This window comes from Falco peregrinus, chromosome 12, assembly GCF_023634155.1.
Source record: "Falco peregrinus isolate bFalPer1 chromosome 12, bFalPer1.pri, whole genome shotgun sequence".
Classification (NCBI taxonomy): domain Eukaryota; kingdom Metazoa; phylum Chordata; class Aves; order Falconiformes; family Falconidae; genus Falco; species Falco peregrinus.
This window is the reverse complement of record NC_073732.1, coordinates 23,650,744-23,670,625: the sequence shown is the minus strand read 5'-3', so window position 1 is coordinate 23,670,625 and position 19,882 is coordinate 23,650,744. Positions and strand designations below refer to the sequence as shown.

At 46.4% G+C, this 19,882-nt stretch overlaps 1 protein-coding gene across 1 annotated transcript in view; it reads left to right on the top strand.

Annotated features, from left to right (window-relative positions):
- The first annotated feature begins 1,705 nt into the window (after positions 1-1,705).
- Positions 1,706-19,882, top strand: part of FNDC3B (fibronectin type III domain containing 3B) — a 209,616-nt gene continuing 191,439 nt past the window's right edge. The window contains exon 1 of the mRNA XM_055817155.1: positions 1,706-1,917. The gene's annotated coding sequence lies outside the window, so the exon portion shown is untranslated. The remainder of the gene's footprint in view (positions 1,918-19,882) is intronic.

Below are 19,882 nucleotides of genomic sequence, written 5' to 3'. Positions count from 1 at the left end.
GGTTCCAGGTGAGACTGGAAATGTCCCCGTGCCTGAGGCCTCTGTTTTGGCTCTGCAGACGAGGACCTCGCCTTCCTCTGGCCCATGAGATAGAAAAGCTACAAATCAGTTCTGTGATTTCATTTCCTTCCTCTTTATTTCTTTTTATTTTGCCTTCTTCAGGTTTGATTCTATTTATTCTTCAATTTAATGTTATCTTTTTTATGTCATTCTCCAACTCAGCTCAGTGATTTCTTCCTCTCTAAACCGACGCCTTTGTTGTCCCTTTTCTCTAACTTTTCCTTCACAAAACAGTCTATGAGACCAAGTAAAGGCTTTACCACCCTAGTGAATAATTAATCTCATCTGACTCTGTAAATCAATCCAGGATCATCAAAAAGTCTGCATGTTTTGGGTCACTAATAAAACAAAACATTTTTCTACTTTTAGATTTTACTCATTACAAAAGTTTTTGCTATTAACGACGAACAATACTTAGTGCTGGCTAACCATTTCACATTGAAAAATCTTTCCCATGGGAAATGGCCGATTTGTTGTGTTTGTAGCAATTATCTATTTCAGATAACTTTATTTTCATTTTTCTGTGTTTTGGTCGTTTAAAAAATAAAAACCCCTCAGCCTGGTTGGGCATGGCGTTTTGGTTTTACTGAACTTTTACGCCAAACCAACTTTTCTTTAGACTTTAGAGTTCCAACAAGAAGTAGAACATCAAGGAGTCCTATGGGAAAACCGGTTGTGTTGATATTTTGATGGAAGCCGATGAAAATACACCTGGGCTGCTTACGACTCCACAGGGTTTTCTAGTTTCTGAAAGAAAACCTCACCCGGGTGGGTAGGGTAGATCAGCCGCTGATGAAAGCTATAGGGAAAAATAGCGCTGAGGAGTCAGTGACGGGGAGGCCGCAGAGCACATGGTGGATGGGTGACACGCTGCTGTGGAGGACGGTTGGCCAGCCCAGGGGCTGAGGCCACATCAGAAGAGCCTTCATGGCGCTGGCTGTGATCTGTGGCGTGGGTGAGGCCGAGCGCTGGCTCAAACTCTTTGCTGTAGCCAGATGAACGCTCTGCCCATGGCTCTGCACTGCCTCGGTGCAGCGCTGCGGTGAATGGCCACCACGGCTCCCCGGGGCTCAGCCCCACGGCCAGGGCATACGCTTCTCCTGGGCGGCAAGAGTTTAAATAAATCAGGGCACTTCGTAAGCTCGGAAAAACACTGCCTGATGCTTCTCCTCCTCGCTCCCAAGGGATGGAAAGGCAGGAGTGAGCTTCACGGTGGGCCCGAGGGATCCGCTGGCAGGGAGAGCCCGGCCCTCAGCCCCCGGCCCTCAGCCGCCCGGGCCAGGGGGCTCCCGCGGCAGAGGCGGCCCCTGGGCGGGACAGCCTGCGTCGCGGTGCCGCTAAACGGGCCGCGGGAAGGGTCGGGGGGCGGCTGACGCCTCATGGGTGACAGGCGGCCGTCGGTAACGCTGCAGGAACGGGGGGCGGCGGGGCTGGCCCTCGGCATGCTGCGAGGCGATGCCACCCGCCCGGGCCCCGGCCCCGGCCCCGGCCCCGGCCCCGAGCCGCCCCGGCCGCGCTCCCCGCTGCCCGCCCCCGGGCCGCCCCTAGCGGCTGCCCTCGCTGGCGGCGGGGCGGAGGCGGCGGGGCGGGGCGGAGCGGCTGCTCGGCGGGGCGGGGGCAGGAGGCCCGGCGCGCCCCGCCGCCGCCGTCGCCGCCTCAGCCGGCTTTTCGGCGGGAGCTTCTACTCCAGAGTGCGCGGTAGCGTGGGCCGGCCGCGGGCCCCATGTGGTGCCGACATCACTGACATGGCGGAATCCCCGCCGAGCCCTCCTAGCGCTTGCTCCAGCTAGCCGGGACTCACCGCCGCGCCCGGCCCGGCCCGGCCCGGCCCGCCGCCCCGCACCAGCTCGCCGCCAGGTAAGGACGTGGCGGGGGACGGGGGAAGGGGGTCGCGGGCGGGGAGCGCGGCGGCGGGGCCGGGCTGAGCTGTGCTGGGCTCGGCTCGGCCGGGCTGTGCTGGGCTCGGCGGGCAGCCCCGGGGAGCCGCGTCCCCCGCCCCGAGGCGCCGCTGCCGGTCCCGGCTCTTTTGTTCGGCGGCGGGGCGGGAGCTCGGGGCGGCCGGAGGCGGCTGCGGCGGGACGCGGCCGCACTTGGCGGAAAGTTTCTCCCGGCGCCTTGCCCCCCCGCCCCCCGCCCGGTGCCTGTCGCGGCGCCCCGGGGGCCCCGCCGGCTCTTCCCCCGCGGCGGGCGGCGCCGGGCGGGCAGGCGGCAGCGGCGCTGCGAGGGGCTGGCGGCGGGACGGGCCCTCCAGCACCGCCCGGGAACCCCGCGGGGCTGCCAGCCCGGCCGCTGTCACCGCCTCCGGCCGGCCGCTGGGCTCCGGCAGGGGGAACCCGGGGGGCGCTGGGGGCGCTCGGCAGCACGCGTGGGTGCGTGGGTGGCGGCGGCCCGCGCCCTGCCCTCGGCCGCCCGCCGCGGGAGCCGTGCCTGTGGGGCGGCGGGGTGCCGTGCCCGGGGCCGGCGGGGGCGGGCGGCCGCGGGGTGCCGGGCAGGTGGGGACCGGGGCTGCGCCTCGCCCGCCGCCCCCTCCGTCCATCCCTGCCAAATGCCGGGATCCAGGGGGCACGGCGGAGAAAACGCTGGAGAAAGGCGCGAGCGGCTTCTCCCGGCCTCGTCCTCGCCGCCGGCTCTTGGCTTTGGCGGCTTCGGGAGGGAAAACCCTGGAAACTTTTTTTATTTTGCTTGCCAGACACCTTTTTTAAAATGGCATGCTACCAGGAGACGGAATGAAAAAAGAAAAACTCTTTTAAAAGCTTAACCTCTCTTAGGTTAAGACCACATCTGCATCCCTCCCCTCTACCTTCCCCCCTTCCCGCTTCTCAGAAATGTGCTATTTAAATAAGGTTTTGGCGAAGGTACTGCGGCTTGGAGGTAAATGTAACGAACCATTTATCCCATCTATATTTGTAGAATAAAAGGCGGGGGGCAAGCATGCCTCTCTCCATATTAGTGAGTTTGTATTTCATTTGCATTTCTTTGTGCACTTTGAGTACCTAAAATTACTGGCCTGACTCCTTAAAGTGGTAGTTTCCCTGTGACAGACGGGGAAACAGAGATACGGGAAAATGAAGTTTCTTGTTTGGTGGTTTTTTTTGGTTATTTTGGATTTGTTGTTGTTATTGTGCTTTTCGATTTATTTTTTTTTAAACTTGAACGCCGTGCTAGATTTGTGAGAACAGAATTCACGAATCCCAGTTCCCTGTGCCCTAACCGCATTTGCTGTATCCTCTAACCACTTACCCTGCAGAACCCAGGGCTCAGCCAGTACCTTCCTGAAAGGTGCCAAACCAGTCTAACTCGAGCTTAACAATGTGCTAGGTAATGGGATTTCAAACTTGCATGCATTTTTAAGTCTAGAACACTATTTCTCAACCTTTTTTGCAGCTGAGCTCGCTTTAAAAAGGTTGAGACAGGCAGTGCCACTGGTCTGGGCTCTGCTCCTTTCTGATGGGGATTGACTGGTCCAGACACAGATGACATGATGAATGCTTGGCTGAAAAGCCAGATAAAGGCATCGCTTCCATAACCTCAGGGATAGGCAGTGGGCTGCCTCCCAAGTGAAGGCATCTTGCTCCTCTCACCCATTCCACCGGTGGTCTTGCCCACCTACCACCGGCATCTCGGCAGTAAGAGAACATGCTGCCGGTGCTACCAGTAAGAAAATGATTCTTGGCGATGTTCCCGGGGTCATTTCGGGTCTCACACAGAAGCGGTCTGTTAGTGCTTTTCTCCTAATCTTCAGCACTTTGTGGTTCCCTCTCAGTTTTTGAAGCAGTTGTGCTTTGTGGTTGTATTGGGACCCTGCTGGGACAGAAATGTCTGCTGCCCCAGAAGTATCGCATATTGCTCTTCCCAGTTCAGTATCTTTTAGCTATTTATGCTTATAACGTAGCTCAGAGATGAGTCTGTGTGGAAGTTGATATATTTTACAAATATTTCTCTCTTTTTGTTTTGAACCACCGGGACTCATCTGGTTTGGGTTTGAGGTCACTGCTGGGACAGCGATGAGAGGGGTTTTTCATACTGTTAGCCTATAGTTGGCCAAAGGATAAGAAATGAAGAAAGTTACATCCAAAATAAGCAGATATTCTTCTATAGCCAAGAAGCTCAGAGCTGTAACTCCATACCGCAATCATTTTGTCTTTACTCTCGGAAAAGTTTGCAACTTCCAATCTGAAGTGCGTTTGTTCTGGCTGTGGTTTTTTTTTTTTTTTTCTACGTGTGGTATTTAGTGAACTGAAAGAAGATTTCTGCATCATGCCTCTTCCTTAGCAGAGAATTTATGGGGTTTTTTTCCACCTTATAGATTACTATGAGTGCTCTGATGAGAGAGAGAGAGAAGCAGTTAAACTTCTACAGTTCATAAATATGTGCAAGAAACTATATACAGATCAGGCAGTAAAGTTCTGCATGTGTGGGGTTGAATTCATGAACTTTTTAATTAGTATAATTGGCTCTTCCCTCAAAAACATAGGTTGTCAGTCTGGTGAGCGCTAGTGCGGAACCAAAGTTTACAGTATGAGTACATGTTTGTAGTGTGGGGATCTTAATTCCTACAAAATACGTATAATTACTTAAAAGTCCAAGAGCCTGTATACAGCTGAATAAAACAAATGATTCTCCACAGTGCTGTTCTTCTCAGTGTAGTTCACCACTCCTCTCAGAAGGGAAGATGTGAGGGAAGATGGAGGGAGCTGTGGGGAGCTGCAGGACGGGCAGTTTGGGATGCCCTCGCAGGGCGTCCCTGCCTCTCCACCAAGGATGCTGTGGTGGTGGGTGTTAAGTCTGGAAATCGGGTGTGCCAGTACATCGGAATGGTTCTGTGCAATATGCTGTAGGTTGTCAGAGTCCTGTTTGTTTGCAGTAGCCTTTAATGTGCAGCAAATAAAGAGCAGAGAAAGCCAGCAGACCCCTGTGTAAGTATCAGCTGTGCAAAATAGCAGTGAGGCAAAGGCTTTCTCAGACTTGTTGTTGCACAGAGGACTTGTGCCTAGGTGATCTTTGCGCTGCTGAGCAGCAGCAGCTGAGCGGTGGAGGATCCTTTAGAAACAGGAATATCAAAAGTCGTGTTGTTTACGGCCGAGGTTTAGTGTCCCTGTGTGATCTGTCCCTGGAGATGGAAGGTATGTGGGAAGAGGGAAGTTCTTCAAACAAGGCAGTGGAAAGAAAGAGAGGCTGGGTACACAACGGTAACAGGCCATCTACAGGCAGGAATGTTGGGCTGTCAGCAAGCAGATAACTCCAACAGTTTCCAGTGGGGATGCGGGGCTTCGCGGTTTTTTTACCAATTTATTGTAAGCGCTGCTTTGCAAAATTGAAGTTGTAAGCCCCCTCTCTGTTGGATTACGGACAGCCAAGAAAAAAAGCACAGACTAATTAAATATGATTTATTGTGGAATTTGTAACAGTGTTGGAGAGATTAGTTGCCTTTCAGAAACACTGCTGCGGGTGTTAAAATTTGTGCTCTGCTCTGGATGAAAAATGATGGTGCTGTTGAGCAAGTACACAAGAAGAGCGTAGCCTGTTAGTATGATCCTGAGCAGCGGTATTCCCTAGAGGTGCCAGGTAGTGTGGCTTTGAGCAAATCTTCACAGTGCCTTTAATTGGGAAAGGATGCCTTTTCTTGAGCTTAGAGGTTAAAACATAGGGCTTCTCCAGTGACATGCTTTCTGTGTTTGATCTAAGGAATCCTTTGTTTACAAGTAAATTGTGGTGTTTGTTAGCAGATAACAGACAAAAAGCCAACTACAACACCACCAGCTGTGTAAGAAACATTCTTTATTGGCATTTCTGGTGGTGACAGTTTATAACAGTGGTATATACTGAAAGTTACTGTTTAGATACTCTGGTTATTAAGCTGCAGCTATGTATAATGTTATTTATGTGATATGAAGCAACATACAATTCCTAAGTAATATAAGCATATACGTTCTATTATTTTTTGAAGAGGACAAAGGTTGCAGCTCATGCAGTGACATGTGGCATTTACTTCTTCTGGCGTCTGCTTCTAGTTCCTCTAGAAGCCGCTCAGTGGAGCGACAAGATGGATTCAAGAGCAGGGTTTCTGCTCTTGTTTTGGTTTTGTTAGATTTAGGATAACTGAAGCCAAACACTGGAATTCTCTGGAGATGCTAATAGGCTTGTCTGCTTTCTCTTTGTTGACCTGGTGTATAGCTATTCTGTGGCAGCAATGCAAATACCTTAAAGCATGTTTTATATGTGAGTCTCTAATAATTGCCTTATACGTAATTATGGATGTTTCTATTATTAGGTCCTTGCAAAGGACTCTAATAATAGAATGTGTGTATGTGTGCATATATGTATTTAAACATATACTTCATGCTTTCAGGAATGTTTCATACGGAATGTTTTGAAAAGAGAAAAAAGAAATTGCTCTCAGGAGGCTCTTAATAAAAACTTCAGTACGCAACAGTTTTAGATGACCCTTGCCACCCTCGGAGATCCTTGGGATGTTGTGGGCAGATTTCCCCACGCTTTTAATCTAAGCTAGAAAAATGTCAAATGTGTTCTGCTTAGTTTGTAGGTCATTCTCTGGGCCTCTGTACAGCTGTGTCAATTTTTCATGGTTGCTCCCTGTTCCCCACACACCCACTAATAAAATGCTAACATTTATAAGCTAAATCCCCATGTTATCTTTCGCCCCAAGTATTTCTGCGCGATTCTTTAGTCAAGGCCAACGCCGTAGTGAAGTAAAATGGTGTGATTGTTTCGGACCTTGGTAGCAGAAACAGCATAGGAGTAGCGAATTGTCCTGATTTGTTTTAGGATCACTTTACTATTTTTCTTTAGTGTAAGATTAGTTAGCCGCTAGAATTTATTCTACTTTATAAGTTGCCTTTATTGTGGAAGTATATGCCTAGTCAGTGGCAGTTCATATAACGTGACCTTCTGCTTGCTGACACTTGAGCTGATGTAGGTATGTTATTAAGTATTATGCATTGTTCTTTGCTCGTTATTTATTTATTGATGTGGAATAATGCAGCAGAGAAAAAAAGATGATAGCGTTTGTGATAATGAGAGTAGGTTTTCTTCTGGTCAGTGTATTTCTTGCAGACTCATGTAATGTCAACTCACAGAAGAAAAAGAATCGCTTTCGGTGTCTTGTTACTAGCAAACGTGTGGCAAACTGAAGCATCACTTTATTAGGATAAATTAACAGAGCATAAGCAACACAGAACAGCAGAGGTGGTGGGTTATTTGGGGTGTGTAATGCCTGAACTCAAAAGCCTGAATAGTGGCTTTTGTCTGTAAGTACTGACAGAGGTGGTGGCGTTGAAAAGCAAAGGCACAGCTTGGGCTTGACTTACTTGACGAAGCATGTTGCTGTACCATGTGACTTAGTCTTTTGCCTTCCATTTGATGTTTTAGCGTCAAGGATAATGGCTTAGATCGAAGTGAAAAGTGGAAAAAAATCCTTCTTTTGTGACCAGATAAGGCATATTGGCATATACCACGTACCTGATTCTTCTAGATGTATTTCAACTGGGTGCAGGTTTGAGACCCAGCTGAATACCTGCCCGCACATTCCTCTGTTCTTAAAGCAGAAGGGTGGTTACATGGCTGGTGTTTCCTTTGAGTTGCGTTTTTGGTTGGCTTGAACAGTTGAAAAGTTCACCTTGTCTTTCCCAGTTCTTAATCCACTTCACAGATATTAATATCCTGTTCTTTTGTGAGATACTCTAAAGCTGTGAGGAAATTATTTTTGTGGTGTAATTCCAGTAGATACCTTTTTAGTAATTGTATTAAAAATTGAAAAAAGGGGTAGAAAGTGAGGTGTTGGTTTTCACCAAAACCTGTTGGTGCTGTTCCTCTGGAATACAATGCTGCCTTCAGCTGAGGCTACTTTGGGAGCGATGACTTCTAAGGTGAGAAATTTGTTCCTAATCAGTTGCACTGACTGAAGGATGAGAACACGTTTTTTGAGGGCTGGTTTCCATCAAGTCATCCCCTGAGCTGGGCAGAGGGGCACTCGACTGCTGTCAAATCTTCTACTTTGCCAGGTTAACTAGGAAATTTGTTTTCAAAGCCTGCCTTGGGGAGGGGAGAGCAACAACTCTTTTTATTTTCTGATGCTGGAAAGTGTTAGATGTGGCATCTCAAAGAAAAGCAAATGGAAAAACAACTATTTCTTATTCTGGATTTTTACAGAATTGGCTTCTGCTTTAATGAGTGTTCTTATTCTAAGGACTTCTGCCTTTCTTAGTGTTGTGCTTGCCCATCATTTCTTTGGCACACTTATTCATTGGCTGCCCATGGTTTCTGATACTAAGATAGGGTTTTTCTTTTTATTATATCTCTGTATGGTTTATGTTCTTCTGGTGGTTGCACAGTTGTTAACCTCGCTGCATGGCTGAGAATCACCTTTATTTCTGCTGTCGCACTGCAGACCGGAGGCTTGGGGTGCAGCATTTGGTGTTGCAGAAGTGTCCGTCCTGAGCAGCCAATGCCATCTGACAATCCATGTGTCTGGGGAACTGAGCGACTAGACACACAGCGCTTAATTTGGCACAGCGTTTGCTCTTTGCTGGCTTTTCTTGAATGCTTCAGATGTGGGTGAGGGAGGGGCTGCAGATCTGTTTGTGGCACGCTGCATTCCCTGCTGTCCTCTTCCTTTTTGCTTTGTGCTCTTGTTCACGCAATGGGTGTGATGCGTGGCCTTTGCATGACTAAAAATGCAGGCATGTGGACACGAGGCAGTTGTATGGGAGGAACGTGTCCATCCACATGCGTAGTGGGGGTGTGCCCGGCATTACTGCCGAGGTGGCTGTGTCTTGGCTCAGCGGTGGGTACAAATGACACAAGAAGGCTGTGGTATGTAATCCCCCAGTACTTCAGAAGAGTCCAAGTGGCCTGATCGGGCAGGACCACAGGGCACTCCTTTTGGATCGTAGGTTGAGTCATTGTTGGTGGTACCTGTCAGCCAGCCATGCAGGGAGAGAAAATCCATGGGCGTCTTCAAAAGCTGGTTTTGAGGAATGGGTCAGAAGTTTTCTGGCTTGTTTGGTAAGAGCGTACATGGATGAAGGGTGATGGGGATGGAAGCTAAGAATTGGAAATGTAGGGAGGTGGCCTTGTGTTGTGGCTGTCATGTAGAGGAGGGACCACTGAGGCATGGGGGTGGCGGTGCTGAAGGAGTTAAGTTGCGCGTGGCTTGCAGCACTGGGTGGTCTATGGAGAGCTTAGACTCGGTGACAAACCCAGAAGCAGGTTGAGCTACAGGAAGGTTGATGGTGTTTATGGGGATGAGAAAGAGATGGCAGAAAAAACAATCTTGACATTAAAAATAAATTATTACTTTCAGTCTAAGTTGTCAGTGCCTTAGAGAAAGGTGCTTTCCTGTGTTTGTGCTGATATCTGAGCATGCGTATACGTTGTTTCCTCTTACATGAGTGACCTTATGCAGTTGGGGGGAGGTGGGGAAAATGGCAACTGTGTGGCAGATAACTCGCCTATTATAAACTCTGGAGTCTGACAAAGTTTAAAATTCCACATCGGTGCAAAATGACTTGATAGCTGCAAGCACGATATGCTGCTCGTATTGCACACCGTGACCCTGCAGGCATTCCGCTCAGAGAAGTTAAAGCAGATTTTTTACCGTCTGGAAAGTTATGTTAGATGTTTTGAGGATGAAGGGTTAATTTTCTAGGAATTCAGTGGGTGTATTGATACATTCATAAGTTTAGCTCCCTCGACGTGGTTTTTGTTGCTGTTCCCCGATCACACCTCTAGTGATTTAGGTTATTGTAGATGCTCTCCTGGTCTCAGGTAATACTGATGAAAGTAGCTCTCAGAATAAGCAAGTGAAGCGTGATTTTTCTGATACTTCTGTTTCCCCTAAGCAAGTAGGTGGTTCACACCTGTGGTGCCTCATCAATTTCTATTTGTATGTTTTTGTCTGGGTTTATTTGTTTTAAAACTAAATTACATTTTAGTAGGGCAGGACCTCAAAACAACAGCAACAGAAACCAACCAACCAAAAACCTTAAAGGACCAAACCAAAATGACTTCATATGCCACATTCTGGTTAACTTCAGGTGTAGTTGAGGTAATAGTGTCTTATGTTCAGAGGTCAGAATTAGCCAGCGGATTTCACCAGACACGGGTGTCTTGTTGCATGTTCGTATGCCGAGTATATGAACTGAGAACATTCATATGTATGTTCAATATCGTGTTCAGTGCGTGTCTTGTTGCATGATCCTTGCAGGTACTGTGCTGTGCTGAGCTGTTCTGCGGTGCTGGGAGGGCAGAGTGCCGTACCAAGGCAGCAGCTTACGGCTCACGGAGTTTTTTGCTGCTGTGTCATATGTTCCAGTTTTGCTTCGTGAAGGTCTAGAACCACACGTTTACAGGACTTGGTGCGGAACGTGGGGGTTGCATTATTGGTGGAACCGATACACAAGAAACCTTATGACTAAAGAGGAAAAAAGACAAATTCTGGGATTTTCAACACAGCACAAGTTCCGCAGATTTTAACACAAGATTGGGCAAAAGCGATCAGAGTTGTTAAGGTTGCTCACGCTTACATACAGTCAGCCTTAATCCTTGTTTCTTGTATGTCAGCTGGTGGCAAAATTAACTTGATTCTGCTCTGCACATATTTATTTTTGCAACTCCATATGCTGCTCTAACAGATGTTTATTATTGCTTATTAAGTTCTCTGGTGCTTTTAACGACCACACAGAAGATAAACATCCTCTGTGACTTTGTTAGATGTACAGTGCAGACTTCTTGTTGTGGATTTGAAGCCTGTTCCTCAGGTCAGCGTGCACCGCAAGCAGCGGTCAGGGCGCTGGATGCCCATGACTGCTCAGATTATCTGAAACGGAGAGGAATGGTCTTGTTACCTAATTAAAGTGTCAGCTCTCTACAAGCTCTTGTGTGTGTGGTATTTTATCTTTACCTTTTGCCCTCTCGGTTAACAGAGCTGGACGTGCTTGTCCAGATGTTCCAGCTGCCTTGTTCAGTGGGCAGGAAATGGTGATGGGATGGAAGTTAGGCAATCCTGCCAAGTGCAACCCGAAGGGTCTCGGATCTCTTCCATGGCAGCCACTTCTGGATGAAGCATAAGAGCCAAGTCATTCAGATACCCAAAAATTAAAGTGTAGCCGTCTTGTACATTAAATAGGTTGCGGTTACAGAAGTATCTGAATAGGTTGCTTCAGTGATGTGTGAGAGCTGTTATGTTGCAGTAAAGGCAATATTTGTGGATATAAAACACTGAAGTTAGACATCAGCCGTTTTACTTCCTTTTGGCATTTCTTGATCAGGCAGTCAAACAGGATGATATTATGCTCTAAAAAGTTGCTTTAAAATGTTTTTCAGTTCCTCAGACCTTCTAGACTGTTAGTGTTGTCCATGCTAGCAGATCTGGGTCATTTCTCATCTATCTCAATAAACCCTTATTTCTCTATTTCCTTCTTCCTTCCTTAAATTTTCTTAAACTACAAGGTATTCATCTCAGTGCATCCTGAATTATTGGGTTAGTGTAAGGGAACAAAGATGAGTGAATAAGTGGTTGTAGTATTTTCAGAAATGCGAGAGTTGCGAGGTAGAAAATACAAATATGTGAAGACAAGGAATATAATAAAATGAATGAAAAAGTTTGCGGGTAGATAGTGTATTATTTGTGGCTCTGCTGTCATCTAAGATTCTGTGGTGTTCTCTAAATGAAATATCAGCAAGTACAGTAGTATGCTCTCTTACGTGACTGAGTTCAGTTGAACAGTGATAGTACCGCCTTTGAGCAAATTTGATGTATCCTCATCACAGGCAGTGACGCGGTTCTGCCGCAGAGCTGTGGGCAGCGCTGGGTAGGGTTGAGGTGCTGCTTTCTGGCTGTGGGTTAGCGACGTGGCAGTGGGAGATCTGCCCCTTCCCTTCGGGAGGGGAATACAGAGCGTTGGCCGGGTGCCTGGGCTAGCCTCGGGTTTGTACTTGGGTTAGAAAGCGTGTGGGGATGGCAGGTTGGATCTGTCAACTTTCCTTCTGTCCTCAGGAGAGGTATTTCTCAATTAGGTATGTGTGTGTGTGTGTATATATATATATATATTTAAGGTGTCTTAATGATGTATTGGTGTCCTGGCTCTGTAAAGCCAACAAGGTTTAACTATCTTCTGGTGGTTCCCTGGACGGCTGGATGTGCAGAGCTGCCCCAGGATCGGTGTCCTGCCTGTGCTGGCCTGCCGCGGCTGCTCGTCTTCTTACTGCATGGCAAGTGCAAGGCAATTTGAGGGAGCTATATGCAAAATTTAGGCAATTCAGATGAAGAAAATCTTACAAGCTGACTCTCTGTAAATATGTTGGAAGTGCTTGACTGGTTCTGCAATGAGTATTTTTTATTGGCTATATAATGTTTAAGGTATCTCTGGTTTAGCATTTTTGCACATCCCCACTTCTCCCAGAAAATGTTTCACAACATTCAACAACTAGTGCATTTCTAAAAAATGCAAAGGGATTTGGCAGGTGGAAAGGGGAAACAAATGAAAGCCTGACTCTTGTCATATGCAAAAATACGCAGTTGGGAGGAAGAAACAGAAAACAACCATTTTTATCTATTCTTTTCTAATGCATTAGACAAAGATTTAGCGTGGCTGCTCGATGTTTTTTCTGCCAACATCATCTCTTCCTGACCTTTGTGATCAGTGTGAGCATTGAGGATTTGTAAAGCAGATACAGAGACTTTGCTGTGCAACTACTTGTACTGTTCGAGCATAGTGTGAGTGTGGTCTGGAAGTGGTGGTACAGCCATGAAAAAAGGCATGCACCAAGGGGTGGATTTTTATTATGCTTTTAATAGAGGTGGGAAGGAAGAGTCATACTTTTTTGCTAGTCCTTCTGGGACTTACTTTGGAAAATGTATACATTCTGATCACCTTTGTTAGGGAAAGACAGAAAAATTTGAAGTGCTAGTTGTGGGCAAGGGTTACAAGCGTGAGTGGAAGTGTAGAAAACCTTTCTTATAAGATAGAGAAATATTAAACAAGGAAAAAAGTTCCAGTGAACTTCACTATCTCTAAATCCAATAGATGTAAACACTGTGAAGGTGTACAGGACTATTTAAGCCAAAAGCCAGTGTCAGCAGATGAATGCGTGGATGCAAGCTGTCAGTAAAGACTTTTTCAGAATTTGATCAAACAGCTTAGTCCAAAACCAGTCCAGCTATCCAAGCAGGAGACTGCTTATGACAAGCAGAAAGACCTAGTGAATTGTAATGTATAGAGCTTTATGCAAGGCTATGGAAGAGTATGTGGCTGTTGTATTTTCATGTATGGATAAGGAGCGTACAAATGGCAGAGTGATTTGAAGAAGTGGGAGAACAGAAAAGGACCTTTTGTCCTGGAATATTGTCACAAAAATACTCCAGGCATTCATTGCAACAGCAAAATTTATAAACCTGATCTCTTTTTTAATGTATCAACATGATAAAAACCATTTTTTTTCATGTCTGCTTGCATGTGAAGTTATGTATGTGTGGAGCTGTATAGTATTGGTGCTGAAACTTTGATATGGCTGCGATCATGGTGGAATTTTATTCCTATAGCCTGTTACTGATACTCACTTTTATTGGTAGAAGGTCCTGATGTACCATAGCTTCAGGAAAGGAGATAGGCAGCTTTCAAAGAGCTTTGAACATCAGGTCAAACGATAAAGGTGTTTTCCAAAGCTGTGTTGTGACAGTGGTGGATAACTTATCAGAGTAAAGCCCAGAGGTTTGTATCCAGAATTTTACTAATGGTAATCTCTGGGAAGGAGCATGTTAACTTCAGGATAATTGCAAGCTTCAAAGCAAAATCAGAATACAAGTTCAACTTTGTTTATGCTTTGGCACTGGGGGGAAAAACATAACAAGATTGGTGTTCCACAAATATGAGTTCAAATAATTAAAAATCAAAATGTCTGAATTTATATTTGTCGATATAAGATGGTAGTTATCCAGAAAAACAACATGAAACTTAAAAAAAACCCAAAACACCAACACACAAACCACCCAAAAAACATTAGTGAACTGATGTGCAATGCCAAAATAGAAATATTTTCAGTTATATGGAAAGGAAAACCTAAATCGAGTCACCTGCAACTTCGGAAGTGGCTGTACAAACAACAAATTAGTAGTTATGCTCGCACCAGTACTTTAGAAAAGGAAAAATCAGCATGGAGTGAAGGTATTATCTAGCTAATTGCTTGGTAGCTACGCTGAAACTGCTTTAATACTGGCCTGTGGTGTTCCCTTTCTCAGCAGAAAGGCTTTTGTCAGGCAGCAGTTAATGTTTCTTGGAGAGAGAGGATGCAGCGAGTCCTTCTGCCGGCTTTCATCTGAGTGTTTTCTTCTTACAACAAGGAGTCACGGGAACTTGTTGACAAAGCTGTTTTCTGTGATTGAACTGAGGTTTTGTTTTGGGTTGGTTTTTTTATTCCAAAGAGTCAGGTTTTACTTAAATATATCAACACTATCTCATTTAAGCTTGTGTGATGTGCTTTCATTTCTGAGCTACTTGGGGGGGGGGGGGTGGGTGGGTGCGAAATTGCTTTAATTGTCTTGATGTTAATGCAGAAGAACTGGGAGCTTGTTTCCATCCATCAGTGCTGGAGACTTGAAACAAAAGCCAAGCAAACTTCCAGATGGTTGCAGATCCTGGATCCCAGCCACTGCCCGATGCAATTCAGTACGCCTGCCTCTATCACTTAACTGCTTACAAAACTGCTGTCTGCCTGGCTTCATAAGCGTGGACTTCGCTTTCCTTGGCAGTGGGTTGAAGGAGGAAGGTGAAGCAGTGTGGTGGGGCAGGAATGGTCCCTGTGGGGTCCTCAGGCTTTGGCCAAGGCTCCTTGCCAGCAGTGTAAGGATTGGCTTGTGAGTTCTCCAGGGTTATAAAACACCCAGCTGTTGACTTTCAGAGTTGTGTGACTGGGCAGCTGAGAACTTGGATGGGCTGGAGGATGAGCTGTATTGACAGAGGAACAATGCTTTCACAAGCATGCACACATACTCCCCTCACTCCCCTTTTGGTGCCGGGGGTGTGCGCTATCAGAAATCCTGTCGCTAATTAATAATCACAATAAGCCAGTGCATGTGAAGTGGGGTTCTTTGTTTGGTTGGTTTGGTTTGTTGTTGTTTGTTTTTTCCATTTAAATTAAAAAGTCTCTGGCAGGGGAGTTAATGAAATGGCTGGGAATGGCGTCTTGCATTGTGGCCTCTTGTTCAATCATGGTTGACTTGGTGCAGAGTATGTCAGAGTTGATTTGATTGTTCTGATGGGATTTCAGCCCAGTATGGCAAGGGAGGAGTTAACATGGGCAATAGGAACTAACTTAACTTCAAGGGCTGGTGGGAGAGCAGGAGGGCAGGAGCTGGCTGGAAGAACCTGGCTGGGAAGGGGGAAGAAGGGGCAGAGGGAGCATGGAGCATCCCTGGGCTGGGCAGGCAGGGGACCTGCCAGCAGGTTGGCAGGGCCACGGCACAGGCAGCAGCAGTGGTCTGTGGGGTTTTATTTAGGAGTGGCTGGATGTGGGCAGCTGGGTGCGGTGGTTTAGATCCCACCTACAAACTGCTAAGCATTTCCTAATTTAGGAAGCTCCATATGACAGAGTTTGCAGTGTGAATTTGTAGTTGTCAATGTGGACAGCCAGAAAGGTCCTGCCAACTGATAATTTTAATTAGCGTTACTGACCGGGACAGGCTGTCAATTGTAGTAAGAAACCATTAAATAAACATTGGTGAAAAATGAATGTGGTCGTTCCTTTGCTCTCCGTAGATACCAAAGCACCTCACAGAGGCAATGCATTTCATTATCCCCATTTTACAGCTGAGAAAACAAGACACAGAAGTGAAATAACTGGAGATACTTGTTTGCTGGGGCTTGCTCCAATTGAGGCTGGACTAGAAGTCTTATTAGTGGTCTGCATGTGTCTGGGGGTTTCCCTCCCCAACAAGAGACTTGACAAGCCTCCTGGCAGTGCCTGTGTGTGGTTCCAGTACCTCTGCGAGCCTCTCCCAGAGGAGGATTGCTGGCAGCTTGGCAAGAGGGTAATAACTGTTTGCGTTCTACTTAGTATGTTATGTTGTATCTGTAGGAAGTCTTTGTAAAAGGCTGACTTGTTACAGGTGAGGGGGGTGAAAATGGTTTTCTTACAAATGCCAGCTAAGATTTTTGCAAGCTAGTAAAATTGTCAGTAGGCAGTACAGCATGCGCTTAATTTAGTAAAGTTATAGTTCTTTCTTAGAAAGGGTAAGGTTATCCTGGCTTACTTGTAATTTATATTCCTGGTGAGCACATAAAGTCCTACTTCCCTAAGAGGAGGAAATACCGTTCACTTCCCCTGGCTGATCCCATCTACTTCAGTAGCTAATCTTCGGATTTCGGGTTTTTAATGTTGTGCCCAGCTCTGATTTGCCTGGCTGCTGCTTCTGCTCACTGGTTCTTATTGTTCTTGAATGTCCGATCCTTGTTGGCCCTGGGACCACATAAATAAATCTTGCGCGGCGCTGTAAGTCCTGCTGGAGCGCCATGCGTTGAGCTGCACCCATGGCATGGCTGATGCACAAACCGTGTTATCAGCTCCCCATTTAAGCTGTGGTCAGTTAGCTGCCAGCTCTTAATGCTTTGAAGATAATTCTTTTTGATTATGCAGTGCTAACTCATTTATCAGTGTTGCATGGTACTAAGTCAAGCGCTGGCTGAAGAATAGACGTGTGCTAACACGGCTATCTTCCCAGCCAAAGGTGTAATCTTGTTAGAGGGTGCACTTGGATTTGTTTGACAGGACCTGTTTTATATAGAACAGCAATGCTGATTATGTTCATATATTTGAATTCCTTTTCGATGGAATCCTACGCTGACTTTTGATTGTTTTGTCTGAAAGCTGTGCCTTGCTAATGGGATGTAATGGCACTGGTCATCTTACATCGCTCTCAGCTACTGGTGCTGGATCAGTATGGCCTCCCCTCCGTCCCTCCACACCAGTGCACCCTGTTGTTGACAGTAGGTTAGGCATTTCCTTAAAGGCTTAACCCAAAACTTAATTGCAAGATTCTGGGTTTGACTTGGCCGCTGAGGTAATTCATCAGGCTGTTTCTTGCCTTTTTTGAATACTGAGCAGAAAAACTCATTAAATGCTTTTTTCCTTGCATTGTTAGCTGTATTTTCATTTCTGTTTTGCAGTGGGGTTATACTACTATTAGATTTCAGTCTTTCCTGATTTATTTTTAAAAGCGGCTCGTTTTCTGTTTTCCTGCAAGTTGTGATTATTTTTTTTGGTTTGACTTGTCTTGACTTCGGTCTTGGTTTCATTTAGCAGTGTTCTGTAGTTCTAGTTCACTTTCATCACAGTTCTTCTTTCCCTCCTTTACTCCTTTTTATGTTGCATTACATTTATATTGTCTTTCTTTTAGCATGGAGTCAAGATAGCTTTTTAGCCAAAATTTCCCACTTTTTCAAGCAAGGGGATCGTAATTTCTCATTTCCAGTTGTCTGTCTTTAAAAAAATTATATATTTTAAATGAGCTTACAATTGTAACATACATAAATTTTCTTTCAAGTCAGTTTTTCCTCACAATCCTCATCAGTTTTGGGAAATGAACATTCGTTGTTTTAAATCTAAACTGCATGTACAAACTCCAATTAATCTCCCTCTAATAATGTTTGATTGCTGTGGTGTTTCAAAAGCTCTCATGGGATGGTCCTGACTGGTTCTGTGAAGATGAAACTTCCAGCTGTTGGGAGCTGAGTGTGCAGAAGCCCGAAGGATAGGAAAACACTGACATTTTTTTTGACACATCTTATATAGTTTTTATGTGTATGGTGTAGTGAAGTTTTGTTTGCTCTTGAGCTATGTTTGAATTTCCTTTGTGGTGTAAATCAAATAGTTCTCTAAATACTTCGTAGGCAGTGGGGGAAGGAAATGGTTTCACAAGTGTTTGCTGTACAGAACTTGGCGGATCATCCCAGTGAAGTAGTCAAACATCATGATATTAAAAAAGGAGGTGCTGCAATCCAACTCTGCGTGTATATTGATAGATAAAATACTACAGATGTACATCAAAGTGCAAGTTCGTGGCCTGATTACGCAGCTCTAACTTCGCGCTGCTGCTGAAAGGTCAGTCCTGCCTCCAGCACCCTTTATTCCTATTGCTCCTCTTGTCTTGCCTCGGCGAGTTAGACCCCGGGGTTGGTCTGGAAGTTAAACTGCGGTCTGACTTGCCTTGCCACTGGGCGAGTGCCATCCTGGCACAGCGAGAGGGGCAGCAGCGGGGGTTCTGGTGTGGCTCCGCTGGTGCTGGCTTGGCAGTAGCCTTGCTTCAGCCTTCCCTGAACCTGGGCTCAAACGGCGGAGCTGTGGCTTCCGAGGTGTCGGTGGCGTATGGTCCTTCCTGCGGCGGCGGGGTGCCCGAGTGGGGCATGGTGTGCCTTGGGGTACCTCCTGCGCCCCGCCGGCTTCCCGCTGCCAGGCTGGCTCCCCAGCCACAGCAGCACCTTCCCCCAGCAGGCAGGGATGTTCCTGCTGAGGTACAGTGCGAGGGGGTCTGTCCTCGTGCGGACATGTGATGTGTTTTACTTTGGCTTTAGTCTTGCAGTACTCAGGCTTTTGAAACCAAACCATAATCAAAAAGATGTTTGAAACCAAAGCATCAGTGATCATTCTCCCTGTCTGCTAGTCTTGTCCCCTGACCACCACCTCCCACACGAAAGGAAGAGGGTTAAGAGAAGGTAAGTGCAGAAGTGTTGGAGCTAAAAGCCTCCTGGTTTCCTCGGGGCTCTGCTGTGCACATGTGGGACAGCTTTCTCTTAAAGTGTTCCTGTAGTACACCTTAGGAAGTGATGTGCCGGTTAAAAGAACAGCTCAGCTACCTGGTTTTGATTCAAATAACTTGTTCTCCTTTAGTGTTCACTTTAGCTATCTGTCCCAATACCTCAGTTTCTTCCTCTGTTGAAACCGTCCCTGCTCTTTGTTTCTCACATTTGAAGAGACAGGCTTTCACATCCTCTGTTCGACAAGGCGAGAAGGCGTCAGGAAAGATCTTCCCTTTCTCTTCTGAACGGCTTGAGGCGGAGATCTTGTCTGTCTTTATATTTACTCACTGTGAAACGCGTTGTACTGAATAGCAGCCACCTAGCCTTCCTGGAACGGCGTGTGCTGCAAGAGCACAAATACCCGGGATCCGTGGAAGGGCTGGGAGCCGTGGGCAGAGGTGCGTGGTGGCTTCTCCCACGGCCAGGGTGTCCCTGGCAGCCCCTGCGACCTGCGCCTCTCCTGCGTTGTTTGAATGCAGCATTAACGCTGTGCGGTAAGAATCTCTCCTAATTACTCGCTGCTAAAATTTGGTATTTGATAGCTACTTAGAGGCAGAGGCAAGAAAGTTTATAGATAGAAGTCGGTCACTGCTTGTTAATTGAAGTCTGTCTTTTGTCAGGGATAATTAGTGCAGCATTGGTAAGAGATAAACAAAAGTTCAGACAGAATACAGCTGAGCTGTAATCTGCTTATGGTAAAGCTGAAATAGCAAAGGGTGTGTTTGGCTCGAAGTGCTTGTCCATGGATCTTTGACTTCTGTCCTTATGGGGGAAGGGATAGTGAGCTTCGAGGCGCAAGCACGATTCTAATGCTGAAATACAGAGGCAGGAATGAGTAACAGAAAGGTATCTGTAACAGAAGTGCCTCTTCTGTGTGTTGGATCCCGGGCGGTGTAAAGAACTATTAGATTATTAACATGTCCTTTTAGTAACGCCTCTGTTGGAAATCTCAGCTACTAGGATGCATCCAAAAAGAAGCCTACTGAGATATGGAGCAATGCTTCATGGAGACT